The sequence below is a fragment of the Lithobates pipiens genome, unplaced genomic scaffold, assembly GCF_037356315.1.
Source record: "Lithobates pipiens isolate NorthernLeopardFrog02 unplaced genomic scaffold, aLitPip1_a1.2 Scaffold_10, whole genome shotgun sequence".
Taxonomy (NCBI): domain Eukaryota; kingdom Metazoa; phylum Chordata; class Amphibia; order Anura; family Ranidae; genus Lithobates; species Lithobates pipiens.
In genome coordinates this window covers 65208309-65223382 of record NW_027507686.1, presented here as the reverse complement: position 1 = coordinate 65223382, position 15074 = coordinate 65208309, and the positions used below count along the sequence as shown (strand labels likewise).

At 40.9% G+C, this 15074-nt stretch overlaps 2 protein-coding genes across 4 annotated transcripts in view; one reads left to right on the top strand and one right to left on the bottom strand.

Annotated features, from left to right (window-relative positions):
• MACROD1 (mono-ADP ribosylhydrolase 1) overlaps positions 1 to 15074 on the top strand; it is a 1237218-nt gene that overhangs the window by 709912 nt on the left and 512232 nt on the right. The window lies entirely within an intron of this gene.
• Positions 1 to 15074, bottom strand: part of FLRT1 (fibronectin leucine rich transmembrane protein 1) — a 351683-nt gene that overhangs the window by 123280 nt on the left and 213329 nt on the right. The gene's annotated exons all lie outside the window — the stretch shown is intronic.

The window sequence follows — 15074 nt, the reverse complement described above, 5'->3', positions numbered from 1 at the left end:
GGTATGTATATAGCTGGAATTGATTAGAGGGAAAACAGAGGGTGAGCACAGAGATTCATGTATTGCATTGCATAGCGTGGATGTGTGGGATAGATATATGATGCCAAGATCATAAGCATGCATGGTAATGATGCATGCATGGGATCTCATAGGAGAGCGTCATAGTGTAATATGCGAAAAATGTTGGTGATCTCCTGCACATGTGCAGTGGTGAAGGTACAGACCACTGCCAAGGCATATTGATAGCAGCCGTGTGGGAGTGGGAGAGTGACACTATTTTTATGACTATGCATACTCATGGGTTATGACTATCCAGTACTGAACATGCACTGACATATTGGTGACATCATAGCTACTGGCTGTGGATAGCGACACAATGAGTATTGCTGTCAACACCCTGCCAGGAGCCCCTTTCTCTCTCCAACACTCTTGGCCTGTATTCTGCCCCACATGACACTCTTAGGCCCCCACCCCTACTCTCAGCATTTAGTCAGCAACAACACCCCATCACCAGCATGCTCCACTCTCACATAAACCACCTCCTCCCTTGCTCTCACAACCTCATCTATACAGTACCCCCCCCCCCCCCCCAACCAATGCGCCTGATACCCATCCTTCCTCCTCAACTCTCACCAATGCCACAGCCCCAAAGTCACAACCACACCTGTAGACCCCTGCCCTTGCGTTCACCACAGCACGTGCATGTCCCTGCTCTCATCATTGCACCTACACATCCCCCCCTCTCTTACCACTTTGCTTTGTTCCTGCACACTATCCCCCTCCCACTCTCACCACCATGCCTGCACACCCCCTCTTCCCTGGTTTCAACATTACACCTGCACCCTCTCTTACTTGCGTGCCTGTATACACCCCTTCCCAACCCTCCAGCTTTAACACCATGACCTCAACTCCCTCCAACCAGTGTGCCTGCCCTGCCTCCCTTTAAGCCAGGGATCTCAAACTGACAGCCCTCCAGCTGTTGCAAAACTACAAGTCCCATCATGCCTCTGCCTGTGGGAGTCATGCTTGTAACTGTCAGCATTGCAATGCCTCGTGGGACTTGTAGTTTCACAACAGCTGGGGGGCCACCAGTTTGAGACCCCTACGTTTAAGCACTGTGCTTGCACGCAATGCGCTTACATGCCCCATTAACCATTACTACACAATGCCCTTCCCTCTCGTTCAGCACCTGACAGCCATCATTCCTCCCTCCATTCTAAACCATCATTCCCCCCCCCCCCATTGCACCTAACCACCAGGACCATCCACCCCCCACTTTCACCACTGCACCCTATTCCTTGCTTACCATCACCACCGCATCTGACACCTATTCCTTGCTCACCATCACCACCACATCTGACCCCTATTCCTTGCTCACCATCACCACTGAACCTGCCAGCACCTAAATCCCCTGCTGTGTCCACTGCCGCCACCATCCTAACACCTTCTGATTTCACCACTGCGTGTATCAGCAACCCAATCACCTCCATAGCCAACCTTACCCTTTCTGGAACAAAAACACTTTTGAGATTTATATAAAAGGCCAACTAATATAAATATTTATATACTGAAAGACATGATGAGACTTCTAGTACTACAAGATATTCCAGATTTATTGAATCTCCAGTAATGCCCTGTACACATGGTCGGACATTCCGACCACAAAATCCATCAGATTTTTTCCGACGGATTTTGGCCGAAACTTGTGTTGCATACACACGGTCGGACAAAGTTGTTGGAAAATCCGATCATTCGGCACACGATCGAATTTTCCGACAATATAATCCGATCAGACCTTTTCCGTCTGAATTTCCGACCGCGTGTACAGGGCATAAGAGTGATATGCTGTTCAAATATTTAAATACATTTTTGTGTAAAACAAGAATACGAATATTGCATGCAATAATCTAAACAGTATGGATAAAGTACAACTGACAGTCAAGCCTCCTGAAGCATCTGAAATAACAAAGTACGCAAATCTCTCAGAATCCTTAATTTTGTTGTTGAAGTGTAGAATGACAAGAAATCATTGGTGTATCTACATAATATATGTTTTTTGAAAATTGTGAAATATATGCAGAGTATGAACTTTGTCAAATTAATTCTGGAGAAATGAGCATTAATTCCTGCATTACAAGGTGATGAATTTATAATCATTTCAAAGGTGATGCTTTAAAGCCCAACCCCAGACAATTTTATTTTTTTGTCTTGAATAAAGTGGGGAATGGTAGGAATTCTGTGAGGTTTTAATTTCTGAGGCCGCGTACACACGGGCGGACTGTTCGCCCAACTTTGTCCGCTGAACAGTGTTTGGGCGGACAGTCCGCTCGTGTGTGGGCTTTCAGCGGACAGTTTCAGCGGACAGTTGGACGGACAAGGTTTTTCGGAATTTCCGAAAAACTGTCCGCTGAAACCTTGTTTCAGTGAACAGCCCGCTCGTGTGTAGGCTTGTTCGTCAAACAAAGTTGCGCGCATGCTCAGAAAGGATTTTCACGCCGAAAGTTATAATGCAGTGTATAGGACGTCGTATTTTTCGTCCCGTCGTACGTGCTGTTCACGTCATCGCGCACGGTTTCAGCAAACTGTTCGTTCGTCGTGTGTGGGCATGTCCGTCCATGCTAATTTTGAGCGGACTGTTTGCTGAAACTGTTGGACGGACAAAGTTGGGCGAACAGTCCGCGCGTGTGTACGCGGCCTAACTCGTAACTCCTAGAAAGGGTTACATAGTTAGTCTGGTTGAAAAAAGACACAAGTCCATCCAGTTCAACCAAAAGAAGGGGAAAAAATAATTATACAATCCTATATATACAATCTAATACCCACAGTTGATCCAGAGGAAGACCAAAACCCCATAAAGCATGATCCAATTTGCTCCAGCAGGGGAACAAATTCCTTCCTGATCCCCCCAAGAGGCAATCAAATCTTCCCTGGATCAACTTACCTATAAATATTTGTACCCAGTTATATTATGTACATTTAGGAAAGAATCCAGGCCATTCTTAAAACAATCTACTGAGCTGGCCAGAACCATATCTTATGGAATCTATTCCACATTTTCACAGCTCTAAAGCCCCATACACACGATCAGATTTTCTGATGATTTTTTCCTTCAGATTTACGAAAAACCATGTAGTAGAAGGGCCTGCCTGATTGCATACAAATTGAAACTCCTAAAGGTCTGACTTCATATTATATGGTTTTGGTAAATCTTTAGGCTACATTCACACTGCGGCCACAGTAAAGCGACGCTTGTTTTAGCGCTTTACCATCGTTTTATCGGTGCTTTTTCGGCCGCTAACGGGGCACTTTTAACCTCTGCTAGTGGCCTAAGAAGGAGTTAAAAGCACCCATGTTGTGGCACTACCGAATTGCTTTTCAGGTGTTTCCAAAGCGCTGCCCATTCATTCCAATGGGCAGGGGCGGTGTAGGAATGCTGTATACAGCGCTCCTACACCACCCCAAAGATACTTTTTTTCCCATCCCGCAAGCACACAATAAAAAACCCAACACAGGTTTACTCTTCCCCACAAATGTAGAAAAAAAAAAAGATTTTGGCTGAAGTTGGGCTTTAATTATACATGCATTTTTTTTTTGTTGCTTATAATTATGGGGAAAATTTAGTTTTGAATTTCAATAAATGTAGTTTTTGTCAAATATAAAAACATTTACTGTTGCAATACTAAGCACAACAGAATATATTCTGTGGTATACAGTATATTGTAAATCATCTGTAAGAGAGCGGGTTGTCGTCTTGATTATAAGGCTCCATTTACACCTATGCAGTTTGCTTTTGAGAGTTTCTGCAGTGCTTTCTGCTGTTTTTTTGCGTTTTGCATTTTTTTTTTTGGGTGGGGGGATTTTTTGTTGGGCAGATTTAAAAACGCAAAATGCAAATCATGGCAAGAACATAGTAAAAATGCACTACATGCTTTTTTTGCAGCTTCTCCATTGAAATCTATTGAACCAAAAAAAAAGCAAATAAAGCATTGTTTTGCGTTTAAAAAAGTGCCTGACCCTTTCCAAAAACGCAGAAGCAAAAAAAATGCATTGATGTGAACATGTTCCATAGGAACCCATGTTAGAAAAATGTCCTGCATTTCTGCAAAAAGCATGAAAAAACTCTGTGGTGTGAATAAAGCCTTAGTCTTATTTCAAACTTTGATATAGAAATTAATATATGGTTTGCATTTTCTTGGGATTATAACATTAAAATGTATATTACATTTATACAAAGTACCATCTGGGTTGTTTTTTTTTTTATCCACGCGTAATTTTAAATTTTTAAAATTCTCTTTATTTTGGAGAGTTCTACTCTCACTTCTGGTTCCATTTATATGACAGGAAGTCAAGATAATTCTCCCCCATGAAGAAGGACAAAAAAACAGCAATTTTAACCATTATCTATTCTGTCCCCCAAAAGATTATTTAAAATAGATTTAGAGATACTTTATGTTAATTTAAAGACTAGGTAGTTCAGCTTTTATTTTATATATATATATATATATATATATATATATATATATATATATATATATATTTCAAAGCTGATTAGCTGAAAATATCTTTCTACATTTAGAATATAGAACCAACTTGACTTAGGCAAGAGTCACATTTTCTCTATAATTGCAAACCATCCATCTTTTCTTTTTAATGAATTTTTATTTTCAGATGAAGAGCTAATTACTTTCTTCATAAAATTATATAATTTTTACCGTAAATCCATGAAAAAAAGTGCATGGGCATGCACAAGTTAACTAACATTAGTGTCCATATTAATGCTGCAACATAATAAAAAAATTCACCCGGACACAAGGACAAAAAATCTGTGAGTAATTTTGTTATTAATTATTTTACTTAATTACAAAATGATTGTACATTACACGATTAATTTTTATTATATAATTATTATTAATTATTATTGTTATTAACAAGATATTATTATTTTTACTTTTCTCTTTATTTATATTTGTATTGTCCACTAACATTAATTTCTAATACTTCCCACACAATTGCTCATCATATGTAATACATGTATTTATTTTTAACACCTGCATCGCACAGAGACACAGATAGTACATATAAACACATTTAGGGGTTGTGTTTAATATTTTTTACAGATTTTTTTTTAAAAGAATTTTTAATAAAACCATCGGTATTATATCCCTAGCACTTTAGGCCAATGAAGGTCAACCACATCAGAGTCTACAATAGTATTTCAGTAAAAGTCTAGCAAATACTACATGCCACAGTTTGTTAATAAATCCAGATTTTTTTTAAGGAGCTGTCCATGGTACTGAACTCTTTCTTACAGCATTGCTTGCATCTCCTATTCTATGGTTTGTTTTGTTTTGATTTGTCAGTGTTTAACCACTTGAGCTCCCTTCATGACTAGAGCATTTTTTGCTATTCAGCACTGCGCTACTTTAACTGGTAATTGCACCGTCATGCAAACACTGTATGCAAATTAAATTGATGCCATTTTTCTCACACAAATAGAGCTTTCTTTTCGTGGTATTTAATGTTTTTTTTTTTTGTGATATAAACAAAAAAAAGACCAAGAATTTTGAAAAAAAATATTTTTTTTCTACTTTCTGTTATAAAACATATTCAATAAAAAAATAAAAACTCAAATTTCTTCATAAATTTAGGCAAAAATGTTTTCTGCTACAAGTCTTTGGTTAAAAAAAAAAAAAAATCCCGATAAGTATATATCAATTGGTTTGTTCAAAAGTATAGCGTCTACAAACAATGGTATATATACTGGAATTAACGCAACTATGACACTATACTAGTAATAGTGGTGATCAGCGACTTTGTGGGATGTGGCAGTGTGGCGGATAATTTGGCTGACGCTGGCTGGGAGGGTCACTGACATCAATAGTGACACCAATACAGTGATCAGCGCTAATACTGTACACTGTACTAATGACACTGGCTGGGAAGGGGTTAACATATAGCAATAAAAGGGTTAACAGTGTGCCTAACAATGTGCGCTTCTTTTACTTTACTACCTGTTTTGCAGGGAGAAGAAACCATCATATCACTTTTCATAGTACAGTGTTTGTAAACACAGAACTCTGTGTGCGATTGGCCACAGCCAATCAGCTGACTTCACCCAAAATCATTGGTTGAAATCAGCTGCAATCACAGTACGGGGGGGGGGGGGGGGGGCATGCACGTGCATCCTGAACCAGGAAGAAATCTGCAACGTACAGGTACATCATCTAGCCTGGAGCCGCCGTCCACTCACAGTCCAACTACTGTGGGTAGGCAGCAAGGGGTTAAAACCGAACTCCATGCAGATATAACAGATGCAAGTTCATGTATTAATGCAGTTTCACCAATTAGCCAATCAGTTGTGTTGCAGTGCTCATGTGACAACAAGAAACATGCTGATAGGAGAAAAGAGTAGACTGAAAGAGAGATGAGCTCATCAGTCTGCTGCTTCTCCTTTCACTGTCCAGTCACAGGCTGGGGGTAGGGGCGATACCCATCAGTGTTACTGAACTTTAAAAATCAGCTCTGTGCTTTGTGGCAGAGCTGTGTAAATTTCAGGCATGGTTGGAGAGAAATACAAATCCTTTGGCAGCTAAAATTCCTGTTTAGCTGTTTGTCTTTCAGTTTATCTCTGGACTATAAGGCCGAGAATACTTTGTGACTCATTCATGAGAAAAGTATGGGAGCTACCATCTTTGACCTCCACTTTGAGAATGTTGGTTCCTCGACTGTTAATATTTATTGCTACATCATAAACATACCAGCTGGGCACATACAGCTATCACATGGTACCTGGGCCAATCACAGCACCTTGTACCATGTGATTAGCCGTAGCCAATCACAGCATCAGAATAGTAAACAAGCTGTCATGAATGAAAGCCATTTATGACAGTTAAAACTATTGCTTATAATAGTGATCATCAATGTTATAGGCAATAGTAGTGTAAAAAAAAAAAAAAAATCCCTGATCACCCACCCCCAGAGTTATACACAGAATATTAGACCCCCCCCCCAAATGAATATATAAATACATTAATAAATACAATTCTCCTAACAATGCAAAATTCATTTGTTTATATGTTCATTTGGGGGAAACTGTTATTTGTGAATGAGATCTTGTTATTGCTCTTTTGGGGTATGTATACAGCTGGAACTGGGTAGGGGGAAAAAAGCGGGCGAGCGCAGAGATTAATTTATTGCATGGCATAGCGTGGATGTGAGAGATGGAGTTTCACTCCTGTGGGTGCGCAAGGCTTCCATCAATATGACGCCAAGATCATGAGCATGCATGGTAATGAGGCATGCACAGAATCTCATAGGATCCTGTGCATGGCACATTCTGCACATCCTATAGCACTGCCTGGTATATTATACCATATGTGAGAGTAAAAATAGAGGAAAATCATTTCTCGTGAGTTATGTAGGGCAGGCAGTGTCATTTGAATTGAGCAGTAGTAATTATGAGAAGTATAAACTGAGTTGCGTAGTAGGCGCTTGCGCAAAGGGAATGGGAATTCCCTATTGGGAATTTGTCAATAGATATTGTAGGAAATGTGCATATTGTGTCCTTTATAAACCAGGCTGTAGGCACTATGTGAATTATTTAAAATATAGGTAAGTATATGAAAGTTACATATGTCTTGTTCTTTTACTAGCTGGAATATTAATTACATTTCCATTAAAATAATAGCACTGGGCAGAAAAGGTTTGTGGGGACATGAATGATTTTATATATAGTCGTTTGTTAAAACTACCTTGTAAAGGTTTGTGTTTATTCACCTTAATGAATCTTATGCAATAAGGTGAAAAAACACCTGTCAGTGACTGGCCCCCAGCCCCCCGTTTTACTTACCTGAGCCCTGGAACTTGTCCCACAGGGACCCACTCTCTCTCTGCCCGGGGTTCTCGGCTCTTGATTGGATAGATTGATAGCAATGCAGCCATTGGCTACCGCTGCTGTCAATTAAATCCAATGATGCGGGCATCGGGGGACGGGGCCGAGACCTGCATTGGGTGTCTACGGACACCCAATGCTGGACTCGAGAGAGCGCCCGCAAGGTAACCCCACGGGAGCAATTCTCCCAGGGGGCTATCTGATGTGGGGAGGAGCCGCGAGAGCTGCCGAGGGACCCCAGAAGAGCAGGTTCGGGGCCACTCTATGCAAAATGAGCTGCACAGTGGAGATAAGTATGACATGTAGCACAAAGCCCCAGTGATGACATCACTTGATCTAAAATGAGGCATGCAATGAAGCTTGAAAGGTTTGATTTTAAAACACAATAACATGTTGATATGAAGGGGGGTAGGAAAGACGCAGAGGAAGGGAAATATAAGCAGTTTAATTTTTAGTTGCATCACCTCAAAACACAGCTTTAGCCGTTATGTTAAAAAAAATAAAAATGCATACCTGAGTGCTTTTATCCTAACGGAATCATAGGTGATCATTGAAACTACAAAACCTATCACTGGTATAAGAAAGACAAATCGGCGTGTGTGCAGTTGTCTTACAGTAAGCTCTCCCTTTGGCCAATCCATCATATAAAACTCTCCCCTTGGCTACCACCTGCACAATATTTACCTATGTAGAAGAACAAAGCCATCTCCCCAGTAAATCATAACTTCTGTAAACTTCACTGCAATCCCCCATATACCTCAGGCAGCTCCGATCTATTCATATCCTAGACTTACACCAGATGCTCCACAGCCGCCATATGTCTCTCTATATTGATTAAATAACTTGGAAGAAATGCTCCTCAAAATGCACATAAAACTTAATTTATGCTATTTATGCTCAAACTTGAGAATGGGACTAATAAACACTGATATGTTGCTTTGTTAATAAGAAGCTGAAGTGACTAACAAGACAGCGCTACACATAAACCCAGAATAATCCTCTACTGTGGAATTATAGACAAGTACTTGACAGGCACATTGTAAAAGCATTAAGGCCGCGTACACACGGGCGGACTGTTCGCCCAACTTTGTCCGCTGAACAGTGTTTGGGCGGACAGTCCGCTCGTGTGTGGGCTTTCAGCGGACAGTTTCAGCGGACAGTTGGACGGACAAGGTTTTTCGGAAATTCCGAAAAACTGTCCGCTGAAACCTTGTTTCAGCGAACAGTCCGCTCGTGTGTAGGCTTGTTCGTCAAACAAAGTTGCGCGCATGCTCAGAAAGGATTTTCACGCCGAAAGCTATAATGCAGTGTATAGGACGTCGTATTTTTCGTCCCGTCCACGTCATCGCGCACGGTTTCAGCAAACTGTTCGTTCGTCGTGTGTGGCCATGTCCGTCCATGCTAATTTTGAGCGGACTGTTTGCCGAAACTGTTGGACGGACAAAGTTGGGCGAACAGTCCGCCCGTGTGTACGCGGCCTAAAGGTTAACCTGTACTTAGTAAACATAGAATCAAAGCCATACAATGATGGCATCATACCATAGATACTTTATTCAGCCACATTGGATTCCTGTATCATTCTCATCTGTGGACATGCCCAGTTGACGCGTTTCACCCTATTGGGCTTAATCTTAGGGGAAGGGGTTATCAGGACAGGGGATGTTAAAGTGGTTGTAAACCCAAGAAATAAAAAAAACCTACAAGGCATAATATACATAGCATAATAGTTCATTATGAATTACTTACCTGAAATTGAAGCCCCCACAGCCGTCCTCGTACACAGCACCAGCGGTCGACATCGCTCCTGGAGCTACTTCCGGGTATCGCAGGCTCCGGCGATGTGATTGGCTGGAGCCACTAGGATGTCACTCCCGCGTGCTGTAGCCGCTGGTAACGGCACACTCACTGATGCAACAGCACTTACGTACTATTGCTTCAGTTTGCTCCAGTGCACATGTGTCGATGACGTCGGGACATGCAAATACAGGGGATATCTCCTAAACCGTTTAGGTTTAGGAGATATCCAGGGTAGCTACAGTTAAGCCTTATTATAGGCTTACCTGTATCAACAAGTGTGTTGTAAGGGTTTACAACCACTCTAACCCCTTTACAACCACGTTAATATACAACATTCTATGTACTGATTATCCCATGTGGAAAGGGAGGGATCAAACTCAGAGGTACGCTGTTCAGAGTTTTAGCTGCCAGAGTGTGTAAGCAATATCAGAGAGAAGTCTCACTGAACACTACGGCATAACTAAATGTGCGTAATATGAATGTGCAGCCACGTACGGATACAGACTAACAATATACACTGATCAGCCATAACTTTATTACCACTGACAGGTAAAGTGAATAACATTGATTACTTTCTTACAATGGCATTTGAATGTCGGTGGGATATATTAGGCAGCATGTAAACATGTTGTCCCTGAAGTTGATGTGTTGCAAGCAGAAAAAATGGCCATTGCAGTTTGTTGTGTATGGGGCTGTGTAGCTGCAGACCAGTTGGTGCCCATGCTGATCCATGTCCACAGTCAAAAGTGCCTACAGTGGGCACGTAAGCACCAGTACTGGACCACGGAGCAATGGAAGAAAGTGGTCTGGTCTGATGAATCACGTTTTCTTTTACATCATGTGGCTGGCTAGGTGCATGGGCAGCATTTAACTAGGGAGGAGATGGTATCGGGATGTACTATGGAAAGAAGGAAAGCACATGGAGGCAGTGTGATGCTTTGGCCAGTGTTCTGCTAAAAAAAACTTTGGGTCCTGCCATTCATGTGGATGTCACTTGGCATGTAGCGCCTACCTAAAAATTGTTGCTGACCAGGTACGTGGCCTCTTTCAGCAGGATAATGCACCCTGCCACACTGCAAAAACGGTTTATAAAATGGTTAGGGAATACAAGTTGGCGGTGTTGCCTTGGCCACCAAATTCTCCAGCTCTCGATCCAACTGAGCTGGGGTGTGCTGAAAAAACAAGTCCAGTCCATGGAGGCCCCACAAGGCCTGCAATTTACAGGACTTATGCCGCGTACACACGACCGGACTTTTCGACGGACTTTGCAGCTGAGGTCTGCCTGACTTTCAAACGAATGTACTTGGCCACACATGATCCCTCCAAAAGTCAGACGAATTCGAAAGTGTCGACGTAGAATAAGGAAGTTCATAGCCAGTAGCCAATAGCTGCCCTAGTGACGGTTTTAGTCCATCGGTCCAGCACACAGACGACCGGATTTTTCGACCGGACCCAAGTCCGTCGGAAAGATTTGAAGCATGTTTTATTTCTAGGCCCGCCATACTTTTGGGATGAAAAAGTCCGCTGGAGCCCACACATGATCGAATTGACCGACGGATTCCAGTCCGCCCGACCAAGTCCGTTGAAAAGTCTGGTCATGTGTACGTGGCATTAGAGTGGATGTAAACTCTCAAATATACCCAGTGAAGTGAACAGCCTCAGATGATACACAGAGATTAAACAAATCTCGCTACATAGGTTTTACATGTATAGCTGCTTTTTTTTTTAGCTCTATATACTGTTGAGAAAGTGCACATTGTGTTAGATTTTCTCTTCCTGGTTAGCACTGCAATGAAGCCTGGGCATACAGCCAAGACAGCTGATTGGAGGAAAGGCACACCCCCCCCCCCCTCCTCATAGGTAGAGACTTTCACCACTGTTTGTTGAATTGTTCAGCTCCCTGCTAATCTATTTATAGCATCCTCCCCAACACAAAACTCTGGCGGCTTTTATCATATGTGACAAAGAACTTGTCAGGCTAATAACGGAGAGCGGAGCAGGAGACAGCTACGGGACATAGTGCTTTGAAGAGAGATAAGAAAATACTACAGATATATGTGGGCAGCTCAAATTTCATAAATCATGTTTACATCCACTTTAAAGGATCTACTACTGATGGCTTGGTGCCAAATACCACAGCATATTTTCAGAGGTCTAGTGGTGCCCATGCCTCGACAGTGCAGGGCTGATTTGTCGGCAAAAGGGAGGCCTATTCAATATTATGTGGGTGGTCATAAAGTTTGGTGTATATATTTGGCCTATATGAAGGGTATGTGTCATGATGATTAACACAAATGTCCCTACAGTCTCTGTGATTCCAAAATATCCTCATCCCCTGTTATAAAATGATCAACATCAAAACCAATCTATAAGAGGAATACTCTTACTACTATTGCTATTGTGGGTGGAGAGAAAAATACCCTCAGGGGTTGTTGCGGCAGAGGCTCCCTTGGTTGTGTGGTGTTTGATGTCATGGAAGGGTCGAAGTCATCAGAAGTATGGAAAAAATGTATTGGTAACACCAAAGATATGTTTTTTGGTCAATACGCCACTTCATCAGTTTATGTGGTGTTAGAGGTTCAATGCGCCCTTTGTTCCTTAGTAATCCTCAGTGCATATCTGTCTGAAAAAATTTTTTTTCTTTCTTTCTTTCTTTCTTTCTTCTTCTTTCTTTTCTTTCTTCCCATATGTTTCACCCACCACCTTAATATCCCTCCTAAGGACCTAAAGCTGGGTTTGTCAAAGGCATCAAGTGTGACCATCCACCTCCTGCGTGGAGACTGGGATATTCTCCACATGCCAAAATGGAGTGTTGTGTTACCATAAATGTTGGTTACTCACAACCTTACCAAGTGTAAGTTCTGTACATCTTCATGAAATCATTACATTTGCAAAAATACTGCAAATTATTACACTATGAGGGCTCTCCTTTTTGTTGTCTTTTTGCTCTGGTGAATGTTGCTATCTCTTCCCCTGCCACAGTGCCTATGGAGGATTACCACCCTACAAATAGATTTAACCCTTACCATCCCCCCCCCTTAAAGTTTAAAGCAGCCATATATGATTCAATTTTTTTCATTCAACTGTTAGGGTGAATGAAAAAATAACTTGTCCCATCATCAGAATTCACTGATCAGCACTGTGGGCTGTAGCCAGCAGCACTGATCAAGCAGAAAATCTTTCCAAAAGCCTGCCCATACATGGATCAAAATGTATCCAGTCCCCACTGATACGGCTGAATTTTGACCTATGTATGGCTGGTTAAAGGTTACAAAAGTTTACAGTACAGATGATTTGTGACAAAACGTATAGTCAATGATCTGTAGTGTAAACATTTTTAACCTTAATCTTTTGAAATATGGGACTTTGATAATAGAGGATAAGGATAAGGATTTTTTTTACGTGTGCTCACTTCCAAAATATATGCACTGTGTAATAATAAAACCTATTTGATAAAAATAAAAGTCAAAAAGGTGGAACACAACTTATCTAAATTCACCTTTGATTCAGTGGTGCAGATGAAGCACAATATTGGCATATAATTTGTAGGGACTCAGCTACACAACTACAGACTATGCAACACTGCCGAGTATTTTTTACTTTCCTCTACAGAACATTTTGCAATGTGTTCCGCTGATCCGTTTTAACCTTTATGGAAAGGAAGCGGCAATTCGACTAGCAGTTACATAGCGGCCATTGAACTTGCCAGAGGTTCTTCCCTTCCTGCCAATCAAAATCAGAAAATAGATACATCCATAGCACTTTTTATTGAGTGCTTATGGGGTCTTTGCATTATTTTGCATTATTCATGATCTTATATTGGACCTTTATCAGTATATTTGTGACAAGTAACAATGAGGTGAAGGGAAATGATGGCATTACAATAGATCATTTATTCTAAATGGCAAATCTCAAAGGAATCACAATTTGGAAAAATTAATAATGCATGTTGTTAATTGTTAAACTGGGTCATTAGCCCCTGATGATAATTTTTGTCAAAGATTTAACAAAAACATGTAAAACCATTGTTGTAAATAATATCATTGTAGACCTACATCCCTGTCCCTTTATGCATTCTGAGAGCATTTTAATGACTGCATAATATTCACAGAATAGAATATATTTTGCATATACATTTACTTGTGCTCACAAACACTGCTGTGTTGGTTTTAAATGATACACTTGGAAGGCCGTTACATACCAGCAGCATTTCAGCTTTCATACATTAACACAGGTAAATATGCAGAATAAAGGGAGCCACTGAACTATAGAAAACATCGTAACAACCTCTCTGTGTAGATGTCTGTTGTGGTGCTTGGGCCATTTATAAATACACAGCCCCTCATTAGCCTATTGACAAACCTTTTATTGGCCTTAGAATCCATGCCTCTCCCCACTTAAAAAAAAAGTCTCTCTTTGTAAATGATGTCTTATCTCATTCTTTGCTTCTTTTAAGGTACATTCCTTGTTTATCCAGGCATACCAGCCTCCCCCTACTCCTCCCGCTCTACTTTTTCTGTTCCATTTTGTACCTATATTCTCCTTTCCCCTCTCTCTATGGCCTTGTACTAGCCTCAGGGTACCAGGCTGATTCTCTTCTTCCCCCCACTCCTCCCTTTTTCTCTTTATTTTCTCTTTCTTACTGATAACTTGTAAAAGTTTTACTTCTCTTATATTGGATAAGTGCTTCTTCTCAGTTTGTTCTTTTTTTTTCGATAAAAGACATATTACAACTAAAAATACACAGCTCTAGCACTTCTAAAGCAGTTTTGTATCACTGGTTGGGTACAGTTGTTTTAGGAAAACAATCAAATCAGTTTTTCTATCTAATGTTCATAGGACAATGAAAGGGCTTGAAATGGCAATGAAGGTGGCGATGAGCCTGGCTAGAGCTGGAGTTTGACTTGTTCAGTAGAATGGCTGGGATGGCCATTAATATTTACTGAGATCACTGTGATTGTGGGCTTCTGTAGCCATTTTTGTAGTCCTCATGCAATGTTGATATTTATCCAGTAGGGAATACTAAAGGTAAGAGCATTAAGTCCACTTTGTATAATGGAATATATAAACCAGTGGGCTTTGGATATTATTTTGGAAATTACTAAATACCAACTGTATGTAAGCACTTTTGGCACTTTGTGGTAGCCATCTTTGTGGTCCTCGTACGATGTTGGAATTCACCCAGCAGAGAACACTAAAGGGAAGAGCATTAAGTCCACACTGTATAATGGAATGTATAAACCAGTGGGATTTGGATATTATTTTTGAAATTACTAAATACCAACTGAAGGCCTAAGCATTGGCATTATAATTTTTTCCAATGTTGGCAGCAGCCATCTAATGTAGGCCCTATATTACATATTTTCTTACTTTATATTTTGTAGAG